The sequence below is a fragment of the Bos grunniens genome, chromosome 19, assembly GCF_055505025.1.
Source record: "Bos grunniens cultivar Pamir isolate PY7600 chromosome 19, Bosgru_T2T1.0, whole genome shotgun sequence".
NCBI lineage: Eukaryota > Metazoa > Chordata > Mammalia > Artiodactyla > Bovidae > Bos > Bos grunniens.
The window spans coordinates 61,804,565-61,822,964 of record NC_141183.1 but is presented as its reverse complement, the minus strand read 5'-3'; positions in this window follow the sequence as shown (position 1 = coordinate 61,822,964).

Genomic DNA, 18,400 nt, shown 5'->3' with positions numbered 1-18,400 from the left:
CTTAATCTTTATTCCACTTTTTATCCATGTTGGACAACGCAATCTTTGAGCTTCTTTTCTTTAAATATCAGATTAAGATAATTACATCTATTTCATAGGAATTTATGGAGATTCAGTATAATATTTTTATTGAAGTGCTTTGTAAAGTACTAAGCATATTCTGGCTATGAGTTGTAATGCTTTCTGCTGGTGTTTAAAATAAACATCAGTCTCTTCAGTCAACTGTTTACACATCGTATGGATGGGTGCATTGATCTTCTAAAGGTTTCTTTAGAAATTACTTGACTTTCCCAACCACTTTTTCACTATTTTCTGAATTGTATACACTTGTAGCCACAACTTTCAGTTCTAAAACACAATACATCCAGACATTCAAAAAGTAGTAGCACATATTTATCTTTCCAAAAGAATGTTTATGATTTTCTTCCTATGGGGGCCACCTCACTCTTATGTCATAATAATCTTCATCAGTCCCCATCATTCCACTGATGAGTTAAGAAAATATCTTAACATTGGGAACTACCACTATTTTATGGATAAACATGTTGCACACGCCAGACTTACAGTTTTTTTCCTATACCTTTAGAGAAGTTTTGCCGGGAGCCTGCATATTGCATATTGCATATTGAGTGCATATTGCATATTGAGTGCAGCACTTTCCACAGCATCATTTTTCAGGATCTGGAATAGCTCAACTGGAATTCTATCACTGCCGGTAGCCAGCATGAGGAACTCCGCCCATGACAAAGGTCATGAGGAAGGAGGCTCGGCATATGCAAATGCGGGATCGAGCTTCAGGAGTCCCCCTGGAAATTCTCGAGCATATACCCCCAAAACCAGAGTCGGCCTACTTTCTGCTTTGTGCTTTCACCTACATCTCTGACTTTACGGGGGGCTGTCCCCCACTACCTCTCTCTGAAAAAAAGAGTTAGCTTACAGCTCCAGTTAATAATTCCTGCGTGTGACAGTGTTTAACCTACAAACTCCTTTGGAAATCCTCTAGCCTGCCTGAATAGGTTTTGCCGGCCACACGTGATTGTTCAGAGCCTCCCAACTGTGAGAGGCATGAGATGTTCTAAACTGTCTAAATACAGATTCCTTTGAGCAGTTAAAAGATTGATTAGAAATTGTATTGGTGAAGGGATTTTCACTTGTTGGGCCAACGTTTGCTGCTAAGTTTCCATATCCCTTATCTGCTGTGTCCCTGGCAGTGTATTGATTAATATAATTGGTGTAAGTAGTAGCTTTAATGTTTGTAACCTGGGACCCTTGAGTTAATTCTTTTTCTTGTTATAGCCCACCACACCTTTGCTCTGTAGGAATGCAACTTTATCTAATGCTTTTTGGAGGCTAGCGCCTGACTTTAGAATAATCACCTTTAGAGAAACAGGCCTCCAGGCCAGAAGATGATGCAAATCACCTAAGCTTTTGCATATGATATGTTTGCAGGAAGAAAGCCTGGCTTGCTGCATGACTCTACCCCTTCCCCCATTATCCTCTATGCATAACTTAAGGTATAAAAACTACTTTGAAAAATAAAGTGTGGGCCTTGTTCACCGAAACTTGGTCTCACCATGTCGTTCTTTCTCTTACCTTCTGGCTGAATTATTCAGCCTCTTTTCTCCACTGAATTTCCTCACTGAGCTATCCTTATTCTATTACTCTTTATATCCTTAATTAACGTTTAATTAAGCAGTTGTTTCCTGATCCTCGCCGACGCCGTCCCCGCTTCGAATTCCCTGGATCCACCGGGGCTGGACCCCGGCAAAGTTTGTTGAGAAAGAGACCTTTTGATATCCTTTAGGATCAAGATGGGATGAACAAGTCTGAAATTATTGACTGTTCTCCTTCCCATAATGTAGTCTCCCTGAAAATGAAGGCAATATGGATGAGTAAAGAAAAAGAGACAAACTGGTGATGTAGTGTGAGCACCTGGGTACCTCTATGAGTACTCTAGTTTTAAAAATGAAAAAGATTTTTTTCTCCTCCGAGCTAGTTTGTACTGGGTCTTTATTTTGAACCAAAAGAGTTCTGATCCCTAAAGATATACCTTCCTATCCATTTGTGGAATTCTAGTTTATTTGTCAATTCTTCTACTTTCTTGTTTCCATCCTAACTGAATTAATTAATTCTACCCTTTGTGCATTTCTCCACTGTTACCTATATTTGCATTTTAAGTGTGTGTCTTCCTTATGTATTATGAATTCCCCTAGAATATGGACTACTTCTTATTTAACTTTGTAATTTTAGTATCTTGCTGTTATTCAGTCACTCAGTCTTGCCTGACTGTTTGCAACCCCATGGACTGCAACACACCTGGCTTCCCAGTCCTTCGCCATTTCCTGGAGCTTGCTCAAACTAATGTCCAGTGAATCAGTGATGCCATCCAACTATCTCATCCTCTGTCATCCCCTTCTCCTCTTTCAGAATCTTGCAGAGTAATACCTGAAAAGTGAAAGTCTCTTTGCGACCACATGGACTATACACTCCATGGGATTCTCCAGGACAAAATACTGGAGGGGTAACTTTTCCCTTCGCCAGAGGATCTTCCCAACCCAGGGATTGAACCCAGGTCTCCTGCATTGCAGGCGAATTCTTTACCAACTGAGCCACAAGGGAAGACCATCTAATCACTAGTAGGAGCTTAATGACATTTGTTGTGAAATCTGACTAATAGCTAAATGATTACAATGTCAGTTGTGATTTCCAAATGCGAAACAAAAATGTATTTCCTCCTTCTCACATCCTCCTATAACTAGACTCACAAACTATTTAATAACTTATTGAAAGGGAATATGGGAATTGGGGAGACAGTAGAACACATCTTCCATGATGGGGAATACTGAACTAACATAATTCATGTACTTTCTGATGATTTAATAACTTGGGAAACCTTTAAGAATAAATTGTTTGTACCTTCTTTAACATCATGTGTTTTAAATAATTCTTCAGCAGACTCTGTTCAGTTCAGTTGCTCAGTCGTGTCTGACTCTTTGCAACGCCATGAATTGCAGCAAGTCCCTCCCTGTCCATCACCAACTCCTGGAGTTCACTCAGACTCATGTGCAGCGAGTTGGTGATGCCATCCAGCCAACTCATCCTCTATCGTCCCCTTCTCCTTCTGCCCCCAATCCCTCCCAGAATCAGGGTCTTTTCCAATAAGTCAACTCTTCCCCTGAGGTGGCCAAACTATTGGAGTTTCAGCTTCAGCATCAGTCCTTCCAGTGAACACCCAGGACTGGTTTCCTTTAGGATGCACTGGTTGGATCTCCTTGCAGTCCAAGGGACTCTCAAGAGTCTTCTCCAACACCACAGTTCAAAAGCATTAATTCTTCAGCGCTCAGCTTTCTTCACAGTCCAACTCTCATATCCATACATGACCACTGGAAAAACCATAGCCTTGACTAGATGGATCTTTGTTGGCAAAGTAATATCTTTACTTTTTAATATGCTATCTAGGTTGTTCATAACTTCCTTCCAAGGAGCAAGCATCTTTTAATTTCATGGCCGCAATCAACATCTGCTGTGATTTTGGATCTCAAAAAATTAAAGTCTGACACTGTTTCCATTAGGCTTCCCTGGTGGCTCAGAGGTTAAAGCATCTGCCTCCAATGCGGGAGACCCAGGTTAGATCCCTGGGTCGAGAAGATCCCATAGAGAAGGAAACGGTAACCTACTCCAGTATTCTTGCCTGCAGAATCCCATGGATGGAGAAGCCTGGTAGGCTACAGTCCACAGGGTCTCAAAGAGTCGGACACGATTGAGTGACTTCACTTCACTTCACTGTTTCCACTGTTTCCCCATCTATTTCCCATGAAACGATGGGACCAGATGCCATGATCTTCGTTTTCTGAATGTTGAACTTTAAGCCAACTTTTTCACTCTCCTCTTTCACTTTCATCAAGAGGCTTTTTAGTTCCTCTTCACTTTCTGCCATAAGGGTGGTGTCATCTGCATATCTGAGGTTATTGATATTTCTCCCGGCAACCTTGATTCCAACTTGTGCTTTTTCCATCCCAGCGTTTCTCATGATATACTGTGCATGTACGTTAAATAAGCAGGGTGACAACTTACAGCCTTGACGTACTCCTTTTCCTATTTGGATCCTGTCTGTTGTTCCATGTCCAGTTCTAACTGTTGCTTCCTGACCTGCATATACTTTTCTCAAGAGGCAGGTCACGTGGTTTGGTATTCCCATTTCTTTCAGAATTTTCCACAGTTTATTGTGATCCACACAGTCAAAGTCTTTGGCATAGTCAATAAAGCAGAAATAGATGTTTTTCTGGAACTCTCTTTCTTTTTCCATGATCCAGCAGACTAGCTTGTCATTAATTTATAATCATGCTCTCTAGCAAATGTCAGCAGTGGAAATGATTTATCAAGCACGTTTGCCCACTAGGAAGAGAATGAACTGATCGGATTGCTGTGTATTGCTGGAATCCTGGCAGTCAAGATTTCTTCTTGTGACTTATTAATATTGCTTTCCCATGTGAGTTTGATTGATAAAGGCCAGATTTCTTTCTGATACATCTTGGATTTTTAAAAGATAAGAAGGGGAGCAATCTCAGTTAACTATTGAGATTGGGGGTTAGAGTAGTTGTCTTACTCCCTGCATACAAGCTCGGCTTCTTGTGATCTTCTTCTAGATTTTATTTTGTTCACATTTTTTGGTTACATGGTTTGTTTGCAAGATTACTAAAGGAGAAACTAAGAAAGAGATCTGGTCGTCTGTTAAATACAATAAATCCCCTGCATAGAAACCTTCAAGTTGTGACCTTTCAAACCTGCAAAAATGGGTTCCATTATCAGCTGTGAATGAAATTGAAACTTGGCCTCTATCTCCTATTGCTAATTATACTTCAACTCTGTTATCTCCCATCTGTTCTTCCTCCACCAGTAAATAATTCTTCTTGCCTGTTCACCTGATGACAGCCCATGTACATCAGCTGTTACACTATACTACTATACTTTTTAAGGCATTGTGCTGTAGATTAAAAACATTTTCCTTATGTGTTTTTTTTTATGTGTTATTGTGTGAAACATATTATAAATCTATTACTGCACAGTATTATATAGTCAATTGAGTTAGGTTGACTTCAATTCAGTTGCTCAGTTGTGTCCGACTCTTTTTGACACCATAGACTACCACACGCTAGGCTTCCCCATCTATCACTAACTCCTGGAGCTCGCCAAACTCATGTCATCGAGTCGGTGATGTCATACAAACATCTCATCCTCTGCCATTTCCTTCTTCTCCTGCCTTCAATCTTTTCCAGCATCAGGGTGTTTTCCAATGAGTCAATTCTTCCCAACAGGTGGCCAAAGCACTGGAGCTTCAGCTTCAACATCAGTCCTTTCAATGAATATTCAGGAATGATTTCCCTTAGGATTGACTGGTGTGATCTCTTTGCAGTCCAAGGGACTTTCAAGAGTCTTGTCCAATACCACAGTTCAAAAGCATCAATTCTTCTGTGCTTAGCTTTCTTTATAGTCCAACTCGCACATCCATACATGACTACTGGAAAACAATTGCTTTGGCAAGACGGATCTTGGTTAACAAAGTAATGTATCTGCTTTTGTCTAGGTTGGCCATAGATTTTCTTCCAAATAGTAAGGGTCTATTAATTTCACAGCTGCAGGCAACATCTGCAGTGATTTTGGAGTCTAAGAAGATAAAATTTCTCACTGTTTACAATGCTTCCCCATCTATTTTCCATGAAGGGACCAGACCTAATGCCATGTTCTTAGTTTTTTTTTTTTTTTCTTAGTTTTTTGAATGTTGAGTTTTAACCCAGCTTTTTCACTCTGCTCTTTCACCTTCATCAAATGGCTTTTCAGTTCCTCTTGCCTTTCTGCCATAAGGGTGGCATCATCTGCATATCTGAGGTTATAGATATTTCTCCCTGCAATCTTGATTCCAGCTTGTGCTTCATCCAGACCGTCATTAGGCATGATGTAATCTGCATAGAATTAAATAAGCAGAATGACAATATACAGCCTTGAATTATTCCTTTCCCAATTTAGAACCAGCCTGTTGTTCCACGTCCCATTCTAACTGTTGCTTCTTGACCTGCATACAGATTTCTCAGGAGGCAGGTAAGGTGGTCTGGTATTCCTGTCACTTTAACAATTTTCCACAGATTTTTTCGGATCCACACAAAGACTTAAGAATAATCAATGAAGCAGACATTTTTCTGGAATTCTCTTGCTTTTTCTATGATCCAGCAGATATTTGCAATTTGATTTCTGGTTCCTCTGCCTTTTCTTAATCCAGCTTGAACATTTGGAAGTTCTCAGTTCATATACTGTTGAAGCCTAGCTTGCAGAATTTTAAGCTTTACTTTGTTAACGTGTGAGGTGCGTGCAATTGTATGGTAGTTTGAACATTCTTTAGTGTTGCTTTTCTTTAGGATTGGAATGAAAACTGACCTTTTCCAGTCCTGTGGCCACTGCTGAGTTTTTCAAATTTTCTGGCATATTGAATGTAGCACTTTCACAGCATCATCTTTCAGGGTTTGAAATAGCTCAGCTGGAATTCCATCACCTCCACTAGCTTTGTTCATAGTGATGCTTCCTAAGGCATATTTGACTTCACATTCCAGGACATCTGGCTCTAGGTGAGTGACCACACCATCATGGTTTTCTGGGTCTTTAAGATTTTTTTTGATCAGTTCTCCTGTGTATTCTTGCCATCTCTTTTTAATATCTTCTGCTTCTGTTAGATCCTTATCATTTTTGTCCTTAATTGTGCCAATTTTTGTATAAAATGTTCCCTTGATATCCCTAGCTTTCTTGAAGAGATCTCTAATTTTCTCTTTCTATTCTTTTCCTCTATTTGCATTGATCACTTAGGAATGCTTTATCTCCTCTTGCTATTATTTGGAACTCTGCATTCAGATGGATATATCTTTCCTTTTCTCCATTACTTTCCACTTATCTTCTTTTCTCAGCTATTTACATGACCTCCTGAGGCAACCATTTTTCCTGTTTTCATTTGTTTTTCTTGGGATGGTTTTGATCATTGCTCCTTGTACAATGTCATGAACCTCCATCCATAGTTCTTCAGGTACTCTATCTATCAGGTCTAATCCCTTGAATCTGTCACTTCCACATATAATCATTGGGGATTTGATTCAGATCATATTTGAATGGTCTAGTCATATTCTGTGCTTTCTTTAATATAAGTCTGAATTTTGCAATAAAGTGTTCATGATCTGAACCACAGTCAGCTCCTGGTCTTGTTTTTGCTGATTGTATAGAGCTTCTCCATCTTTGGCTGCAAAGAATATAATCAGTGAATTTGGTATTGATCACTTGGTGATGTCCTTGTGTACAGTCATCTCTTGTATTGTTGGAAGAGGGAGTTTGCCTAGATGTTACCTAGGCTAACTTTCTTGCACTGCAAACAAATTGAATTATGAATGCACTCTTGAAATGGAACTTGTTTGTATATAGGGGCTTATTATACTTATTTTTCATTTCTACCTGTTTGAACTATGGAAGGAACTAATGAGTTATACAAAGCATTGTATGGTTAAAAGATTTGAAAGTTATGTTTTAGCCAGAGATAAATATAGCATGGGAATGACTACTTTAAGGTTAGGATAAAAGGTTGCCTCCTGTAGAGAGCTCTTTCCTGCCAAAAGCTGCTTGTATTACCACAAGCAAGCCATTTAGGCTTTGCACCTGAGAGATCAGTGTGTAGACCCATGTTTGCATAAGACTCACCTAGTTATAGCTCTGTTTTCCATTGCACTCCATTCCTTCAAGTCCAGTCTTATCCTTATGTAGGTACACACTGAGCAAATAAATGTTTCAGCCAACTATGCATAGCTTTTTTGCTTTTAATGTGGCATTAAATATAAATATAATGTTAATTATGTCCGGGACTTTTACAGTGGATGTCTGATTCAAACATAAGTCAATGGAAAAAGAATTTAAAAAAAAAATTTGATTTGCCTTTTCTTAACCAATTTTAAGCATATTTTAATTTTGTATATTATATTATAATTTATATATAATGTGATTTAAGTATATATTATAATGATTTAAATTATATTATTTAAGTTTTGAGAAATAATTAACTGCAAATGTCAGTGGCCTTGAAAGTTTTCCAAACTCCAGAGATTTTACCTCACCTTTTCTTAGTACTTCATTCTATATTTCAGATATTCTATCAATAATAATGATATTTCTCTGGGAAAATTTTAGAACACTTAACACTGGGTGTTATAGTTTAATGAAGCAGGGTGTCATATTTTAGTCTAAGATTTCTTTAAGATATATTCCTTTAGAAATGGCTCCAAATCAAATAGTTGTGAGTCATAGTTTGCTTTCCACATCAAACAGGAAAATTCTGAAAGAGATGGTAATACCAGAACACCTTACCTGCCTTCTGAGAAACCTGGATGCAGGTCAAGAAGCAGCAGTTAAAATCAGACATGGAACAGAGGACTTGTTCCAAATTGGGAAAGGAATATTTCAAGGCTGTATATTGTCACCCTGCTTATTTAATTTATATACAGAAAACATTACTCAAAATGCTGAGTTGGATGAAGCAGAAGGTGAAATCAAGATTGCCAGGAGAAATATTCATAACCTTACATATGCAAATGACACCACACTTATGGCAGAAAGTGAAAAGGAGCTAAAGAGCCTTTTTATTTTTATTTTTAGTTTATTTTCTATAGAAGGATAATTGCTTTGCAGAATTTTGCTGTTATCTGTCAAACTGCAACATGAAACAGGCATAGATATACATATCTTCCCTCCCTTTTGAACTTCCCTCTCATCTCCCTCCCTATCCTACCCCTCTAGGTTGACACAGGGTCCCTGTTTGAGTTTCCTGAGCCATACAGCAAATTCCTGTTGGCTATTTTACATATGGTAATGTTAGTTTCCATGTTACTCTTTCCATTCATCTCACCCTCTCCTCCCTTCTCTCCATGTATATAAGCCTATTATCTAGGTCTGTTTCTCCATTGTTGCCGTGTAAATAAATTCTTCAGTACCATTCTTCTAGATGCCATATATATGTGTTAGAATATGATATTTATCTTTCTGTTTCTGACTCACTTGACTCTGTATAATAGGTTCTAGATTCATCTACCTCATCAGGTCTCCCAAATCTACCAAATCAGAACACATTTGTTTCAAATGTGTTCATTTTTATGGCTGAGTAATATTCCATTTTGTATATGTACAATAACTTCTTTATCCATTCACCTGTAGATGGATACCTAGGCTGCTTCCATGTTATAGCTAATGTAAATAGTGCTTCCATGAACAATGGGATACATGTGTCTTTTTCAGTTTTAGTTTCCTCAAGGTATATGCCTAGGAGTGGGACTGCTATGCCATGTGGTGCTTTTAGTAGTAGTTTGTAAGGAATTACTATCTTACATAGTGGCTGTATCAATTTACATTCCCACCAACAGTGCAAGAGCATTCCATTTCCTCCACACCCTCTCCAGCATTTATTGTTTGTAAACTTTTTGATGATGGCCATTCAGACTGGTGTGAGGTGATATCACACTGTAGTTTTGATTTGCATTTCTGTAATAATGAGCGATGTTGAACATCTTTTCATGTGTTTGTTAGCCATTTGTATGTCTTCTTTGGAGAAAAGTCTGTTTAGGTCTTTTTTCCCATTTTTTGATTGAGTTGTTTGTTTTCCTGGTATTGAGTTGTATGAGCTGCTTGTATATTTTAGAAATTAATCCTTTGAAGTTGTTTCATTTGCTATTACTTTTACCCATTCTGAAGGTTGTCTTTTCACCTTGCTTATAGTTTCCTTTGCTGTGTGAAAGCTTTTACATTTATTCAAGTCCCATTTGTTTACTTTTGTTTTTATTTCTGTTAATCCAGGAGGTGGGTCATAGAGGATCTTGCTTTCAATGAGTATTCTACCTATGTTTTCCTCTAAGAGTTTTATAGTTTCTGGTCTTACATTTAGGTCTTTAACCCATTTTGAGTTTATCTTTGTGTATGATGTTAGGAAGTGCTCTAATTTCATTCTTTAACATGTAGCTGTTCAGTATTCCCAGCACCATTTATTGAAGAGGCTGTTTTTGCCCCATTGTATATTCGTGCATCCTTTGTCAAAAATAAGGTACCCATAGGTGCATGGGTTTGTTTGTGGGCTTTCTATCTTGTTTCATTGGTCTATATTTCTGTTTTTGTGCCAGTACCATATTGTCTTCATGACTGTAGCATGTAGTATAATGAGTAGTCAGGAAGGTTGATTGCTCCAGCTCCATTCTTCTTTCTCAAGACTGCTTTGGCTATTCGAGATCTTTTATGTTTTCATATGAATTGTGAAATTTTTTGTTCTAGTTCTGTGAAAAATGTCATTGGTCATTGGAGATGGATCACATTGAATCTGTAAATTGCGTTTGGTAGTATAGTCATTCTCACAATATTGATCCTTCCTACCCAGGAACATGGGATATCTATCCATCTGTTTATGTCATCTTTGACTTCTTTCATTAGTGTCTTATAATTTTCTGTTTACAGTTTTTTGTCTCCTTAGGTAAGTTTATTCCTAGATGTTTAATTTTTTTTTTTGTTCCAATGGTGAATGGGATTGATTCTTTAATTTCTATTTATGAATTTTCATTGTTCATATATAGAAATGCAAGTGATTTCTGTGTACTGATTTTGTATCCTGCTACTTTGCTAAATTCACTGATTAGCGCTAGTAATTTTCTGATACTATATTTAGGGTTTTCTATGTACAGTATCATGTCATCTGCAAACAGTGAGAGCTTTACTCCTTCTTTTCCTATTTGGATTCCTTTTATTTCTTTTTCTTCTCTGATGATTGTTGTAGCTAGGACTTCCAGAACTATGTTGAATAATAGTGGTGAAAGTGGACACCCTTGTCTTGTTCCTGATCTTAGGGGAAATGCTTTCATTTTTTCACCATTGAGAGTAATGTTTGCTGTGGTCTCATCATATATAGCCTTTGCTACCTTGAGGTAGGTTCCTTTTACTTATTTTTTGAACAGTTTCAATCATAAATGGGTGCTGATTTTTGTCAAAGACTTTTATTGCATCTATTGAGATTATCATATGGTTTTTATCTTTCAATTTGTTAATATGGCATAACACATTGATTGATTTGTGTATATTTAAGAATCCTAGCATCCCTGGAATAAACTCAACTTAATCATGTATGAGCTTTATGATGTGTTGCTGAATTCTGTTTGCTAAAATTTTGTTGAGGATTTTCACATCTATGTTCATCAGTGGTATTGGCTTGTAGTTTTCTTTTATTGTGTGTTGTCTTTTTCTGGTTTTGTTATCAGGATGATGGTGGCCTCATAGGATGAGTTTGGAAGTGTTCCTTCCTCTGCAAGTTTCTGAAAGAGTTTTAGAAGGATAGACATTAGCTCTTATCTAAAAGGTTGATAGAACTCTCCTGTGAAGCCATCTGGTCCTGGGCTTCTGTTTTTCGGGAGACTTTTGATCACAGCTTCAATTTCAGCGCTTGTAATTGGGTTGTTCATAATTTCTATTTCTTCCTGGTTCAGTATTGGAAGCTTGAACATTTTAAAGAATCTATCCATTTCTTCCAGGTTATATTTTTATTGCCATATAATTATTCATAATAGTCTAATTCTTTGTATTTCTGCATTGTCTGTTGTAACCTCTCTTTTTTTCATTCGTAATTTTGTTGGTTTGATTCTCTCTTTTTTTCTTGATGAGTCTGGCTAAAGGTTTGTCAATTTTGTTTATCTTCTCAAAGAACCAGCTTTTAGTTTTATTAATCTTTAATATTGTTTCTTTCATTTATTTTTCATTTCTTTCTGCTCAGATCTTTATGATTTCTTTCTGACTACTAATATTGAATTATTTTTGTTGTTTCTGTTCTTCATTTTCCAGTTCTTTTAGGTGTAAAGTTAGGTTGCCTATTCAATGTTTTTCTTGTTTCTTGAGATTAGATTTTATTGCTATAAACTTTTCTCTTAGAAATGCTTTTGCTGCATCCCATAGGTTTTGAGTTGTCATGTTTTCATCATCATTTGTTTCTAATTTTTTTTTTATTTCCCTTTTGATTTCTTCAGTAACCTGTTGGTTATTTAGAAACATCCTGTTTAATCTCCATATACTTGAGTTTCCTGCAGTGTTTTTTTTTTTCCTTGCAATTAATATATCGTCCCATAGCATTTTAGTTGGAGAAGATGCTTGATACAATTTCAATTTTCTTAAGTTTACTGAGGTTTGATTTGTGACCCAAGATGTGGTCTATCCTGGAGAATGTTCCATGTGTGCTTAAGAAGGAGGTGTATTCTTCTGCATTTGCATGCAATGTCATGAAGATATCAATGAGATCCATCTCATTAAGGTATCACTTAAGACTTGTATTTCCTTATTAATTTTCTGGTTTGATGATCTGTCCATTGGTGTGAGTGGGGTGTTATAGTCTCCTACTATTATTGTGTTACTGTCAATTTCTCCTTTTATATCTGACAGTGTTTATCTCATGTGTTGAGGTGTGCCTATGTTGGGTACATAGTTATTTACAATTATTATGTCTTCCTCATGGATTGATACTTTGATCATTATGTAGTGCCTTCTTTATCTCTTGCAGTAGTCTTTATTTTAAGGTCTATTTTTTCTGTTGTGAGGACTGCTCCTTCAGCTTTCTTTTCATTCCTATTTGCATGGAATATAATTTTCCACCCTCTCACTTTCAGTCTATAGATGTCTTTAGGTCTGAAGTGGGTTTCTTATAGACAGCATATATATGGGTTATTGTTTTTGTAGCCATTCAGCCAGTATGTGTCTTTTGGTTGGAGCATTTAATCCATTTACATTTAAAATAGCTATTGATATATATGTTCCTATTGCCATTGTCATTACTGATTGGGATTGATTTTATAGATATTTTTCCTTCTTTTTTATTTCTTGATTATATAAGTTCCTTTAACATTTGTTGTAAAGCTGATTTGGTGGTACTGAATTCTCTTAACTTTTGCTTGTCTGAAAAACTTTTGATTTCTCCATCATTTTTTAATGAGATCCTTGATGGGGACAGTAATCTTGGTTGTAAAATTTTCCCTTTCATAAAGCTGGTTTGGTGGTACTGAATTCTCTTAACTTTTGCTTGTCTGAAAAACTTTTGATTTCTCCATCATTTTTTAATGAGATCCTTGATGGGGACAGTAATCTTGGTTGTAAATTTTTCCCTTTCAGTTCTTTAAATATATCCTGTCATTGTCTTCTGGCCTGCAGTTTCTGCTGAAACATCAGCTGCTAAGTGTATGAGGTTTCCCTTGTATATTACTTGTTGCTTCTCCCTTGCTGCTTTTAATATTCTTTCTTTGTGTTTAGTCTTTGTTAGTTTGATTAGTATGTGTCTTGGCATGTTTCTCCTTGGGTTTCTCCTGTATGCATCTCTTTGAGCCTCTTGGACATGACTGACTATATCTTTTTCCATGTTCGGGAAATTTTCCACTATAATCTCTTCAAAAATTTTCTCATACCCTTTCTTTTTCTCTTCTTCTTCTGAAACCCCTATAATTCAATGTTGGTGTATTTGATATTGTCCCAGAGGTCTCTGAGACTATCCTCAGTTCTTTTCATTCTTTTTACTTTATTCTACTCTTCAGAAGTTATTTCCATCATTTTATCAGCTCACTGATTCCTTCTTCTACTTCAGATATTCTGCTACTGATTCCTTCTAGAGTATTTTTTTATTTCAGTATTGTGTTGTTTGTCTCTGTATGTTTATTCTTTAATTCTTCTATGTCTTTGTTAATTGATACTTACATTTCCTTCATTTTGCTTTCAAGGCTTTTTATCACCTTTACTATCATTATTCTGACTTCTTTTTCAGGTAGTTTTCCTAATTCCTCTTCATTTATATGGACTTCTGTATTTCTAGCATGTTCCTTCATTTGTGTAGTGTTTCTCTGCCTTTTCATTATTATTATTATTTTTAACTTACTGTGTTTGAGGTCTCCTTTTCTCAGGATTCAAGGTTGAATTCTTTCTTCCTTTTAGCTTCTGCCCTTCTCAGGTTGGTTCTCTGGTTTGTGTAAGCTTCAGATAGGGGGAGATTTGTACTGAGTTTTTGTTGGTTTGTTTGTTTTTCCTCTGACAGGCAAGGCCAAATGAGGTGGTAATCCTGTCTGCTGATGATTTGGTTGGTATTTTTGTTTTGTTTGTTGTTAAGATGAGGCGTCCTGCACAGGGTGCTACTAGTGGATGGGTGATGCCAGGAATTGTATTCAGGTGGTTTCCTTTGTGCGAGTTCTCGCTATTTGCTACACCCTAGGTTTAGTTCTCTGGTAGTCTAGGATCTTGGAGTCAGTGCTCCCACTCCAAAGGCTCAGGGTTTGATTTCTGGTTAGGAACGAAGGTTCCGCAAGTGGTTTGTTATGGCATTAAGTAAGATTAAAGCAAATATCAAAAACGAGAAACCAAAGAGGAATCCCAGACAAATGGCTGTTACAAAATCAGGCAAATAATAATTAAAATAATGGGATATACACATATACATATATACCCATAAGCAAAGTCAAAACAGTCCAACAAAATAAAGTACAGTAGATTGACCTGTTGAACAAAGGAAATAAAAAATTATATTTATCAGTTAAGAACAAAACTAACAAAAGCACAAACTGGAAAACAAAACTAAAGCAAGTTGCCATCCTGTGAATAAAGTGATGAAAATAAAACTAACAAATATATTGAGAGGAAAGGAAAGAATAACAACAACAAAAAAAAAATAGATGTGCAAATTTAAATAGAGTCAGATAAAGAAGATATATATATATATATATATATATATATATATATATACATTAAAGATTAAGTGTAAGGGGAAAATAACATAGGAAAGGTAAACAAAGGAATAAGTGTAGAAAAAATATATTAGGCTTAAAAAATTAAAAATTAAAATTATAAAAAAGAGAAAAACTCATCAGAACTGCAAAAGCCCAACACAGAGGCAGAGATTTATAAAAACAATAAAAAATATGACTGGAAGAAAAAAAGCTCAAAGGGTTAATTAGATTTCATAATGCCAATACAATCGACAAGTACAACAGAGGAGCGAGAAAAGAAAAAAAAGAAAAAGAAGAAGAAAAAATTCAGAAGAATCTACAGGACAAAGTCTAAACTTAAGAATAGTACATGTTTGAGTCACTGCTTTCAGAGTCCTTTCCCTCACTGGGAGACACAATCCCCCTCATCTCCCTAGGATGCCGTCTAATACTGTGCTGATCTCTAGAGTTGCTGTGGGGGCAGCTAAGATTCAAATCTGGTCCTACTCCTGTGTGTTCTTACCTCCAGTGTCCACAGCTATCAGAACTAGTGTGTTTTCCTTTGTGGGAGTTCTCAGTGTCATTTTATATATCCCATAGACACAGAGTCTGCCTACTTGGTCATGTGGATTTAATCTTCTGCTTCTTCAGCTGGTGGGAAGGTTTGGAGTCTTCTTCCTTAACCACACTGTCCCTGGGTTTCAACTGTGATTTTATTTCCACCTCTGCATGTGGGTTGTCCCTGGGGTTTGCTCCTGAGGCTACCCTGGTGGGCTTTGATTTGCCCCTTTTAGGGCCAGGATTGGAGGTGGTGCAGCTGACTGGGTTGCAGGAGTTCTGGTAGCACTCAGGGGAGCTGGTGGCTAGGGCAGCAGGAAATATAGTGCTCTAGAAGGGTATGGCAGCCAATATTGGCCAATATACTCCAGTATTCTTGCCTGGAGAACCCCCCTCCCTAAAAGAGAAGCCTGGAAGGTCACAGTCTACAGGGTCACAAAGAGTCAGACACTACCGAAATGACCCTGCATGCATAGACACAAGATTTCTTTTTGCCTGCGGCAGCTTTGTTCCAGTAAGAGTTGAGCATGAAGGTGGCACAACTGCTTGGTTTTCAGGGACCTTGTTGGCACCAAGTGTGCAGGGACACGGACTGTCTCTGCTGCAGAAACTAAGCCTCTTGTAGCTGGCAATCAGAAGGGCTCTTTGCCCAGTCTTGACTGTAGCTCTACCCATTCAGGGACTTAGAGGGCTCCCTTGCCTGGGGTCCTTCTCTGTTGCTCAGTGCCTGGGCACATAGAGGGGCTCGCCCTGGCTGGGGTCTTACTCTGTAGATTGGTGCATCAGGCACTTAAAGGAGCATCCTTGGTGGGGTCCTACTTAGTAGTTTAGTGCATCAGCTGCCAATCTTGGCGTGGGGGTAGAGAGAGGCTATGTTGATGGCTCCACACCCTACATGTGACTCAGAAGTATCACCTTGCTTCCACGGTTTCCTGGCTTTCCTCCATAGGCATTTCCCACCAAAATCTCCTCCCTCACATCCCCTTGATCTGTCTTTCCACAGTCAAAAGGAGCCCTCATCCTGGGATTGCTGCACAATCTTAAACTCAAACTCCTAGTTGCTGCACCTTCCAGGGGGAACTGTGTCCCTGTCTGGGCTATGTATGGTTGTGGCAGGGACTATGTAATTCTCATTCCATTTAGGCTGCCACAGATCAGCTATTTCACTCTCAAGGTTAAGTGTTTCTACTCTGACTCAGACAATTGTCCCGATGTGGATCGGACCACTTGCTTCAGTTCCCCCACTGGCCAAGGGCAGGTCCAGTCCTACCAACACTCTTGTTTTCCCCCCTAGTTCCTTTGCCCTACTGAGTTTTTTGTGGTTCTATATATTCTTTTCTGCATGCACTTCTGTATCTCAAGGTGTATTCCTGATATATCTGTTGAGAGAGATGTACTCCACATCCACCTACCCCTCTGCCATCTTGTTCTCTCCAAGAGCCTCTTGATTAAAGTGAAAAAGGAGAGTGAAAACCTGGGTTAAAATTCAACCTTCAAAAAGCTAAGATCATGACATCCGGTCCCATTACTTCATGGCAAATTGATGGGGAAACAATGGAAACAGTTAGAGACTTCATTTTCTTGGGCTCCAATCACTACAAATGGTGACTGCAGCCATGAAATTAAAAGGCACTTGCTCCTTGGGAGAAAAACTATGACAGATCTAGATAGCACATTAAAAAGCACAGACAGTACTTTGGTGACAAATGTTTGTCTAGTAAAAGCTATGGTTTTTCCAGTAGTCATGTATGGATGTGAATGTTGAACCATAAAGAAGGTTGAGAGCTGTAGAATTGATACTTTAGAACTGTGGTTTTGGAGAAGACTCTTAAGGGTCTCTTGGACTACAAAGAGAGCAAACCAATCAATCCTAAAGGAAGTCAGTACTGAATATTCATTGGAAGGACTGATGCTGAAGCTGAAGCTGCAAATGCTTTGCCTGTCTATTGGGAAGAATTGATTCATTGGAAAAGACCCTGATGCTAGTTATGATTGAAGGCAGTAGCAGACAGGGATGATAGAAGATGAGATGGTTGGATAGTATCACAGACTCAGTGCACATGAGTTTGATCAAACTCTGAGAAATGGTGGAGGTCAGGGAAGCCTGGCATGCTGTAGTCCATGGTTCTCAAAGAGTCAGACACAATTGAGTTACTGAACAATAACAGCAATATATACATATTTGAGAGATGGACCATAGTTAAGGCTGAGCACTGAAGAATTGATGCTTTTGAATTGTGGCACTGGAGAAGACTCTTAAGAGTCCCTTGGACTGCAAGAAAATCAAACCGGTTGATCCTAAAGCAAATCAACCCTGAATATACATTGGAAGGACTGTTGCTGAAGTTGAGGCTCCAATAGTTTGCTACCTTATGCAAAGATCTGGCTCACTGAAAATTCCCCCTGCTGCTGGGAAAGATTGAAGGAAAAGGAGAAGGGAGCAGTAGAGAATGAGATGGTTAGATAGCATCACTTACTCGACATGAATTTGAGCAAACTGTGGGAGACAATGAAGGACTGTTGAGCCTGGTAGGCTGAAGTACATGGGATGACAAATTTTCTGAACAACATGTTGCCCTCTGAAGAAAATTCTGCACTTTGGTGGTCCTGCAGTTTTCCAACATTGTGCCCAAGTTTTTCATTGAGATACAGTGAAAGTTTGAATAATATCACCTATCTCAGTCTTTCTTAACTTGAGAGTAAAATCCAGTGTCTGAAATTTTTGTCTCTTTTCACTCTAAAACTGTATTCATCAGTCTTTCTTCTCAACAGTCCTATTAAAAATTAAAGAGAGACATTTGCTTCCTCTCTTTTAAGGCAACTAAAGTTACTATATATATATATATATATATATATATACATACATACATACACACACACACACACACATATATATAACCTATAGCACATTACACAAGTAGAAGAGATTGTTCTATGATTAGCTTGTTCCATGATATGTGTTGCCTATGACTTTGTTTTGCAAGGACAGTTTTACTCTTTTAACACAGTGCTTAGAAAATAAGCTGAGACATGATTCATTCAAATATTGCTTTTTAGAGTACACTTTA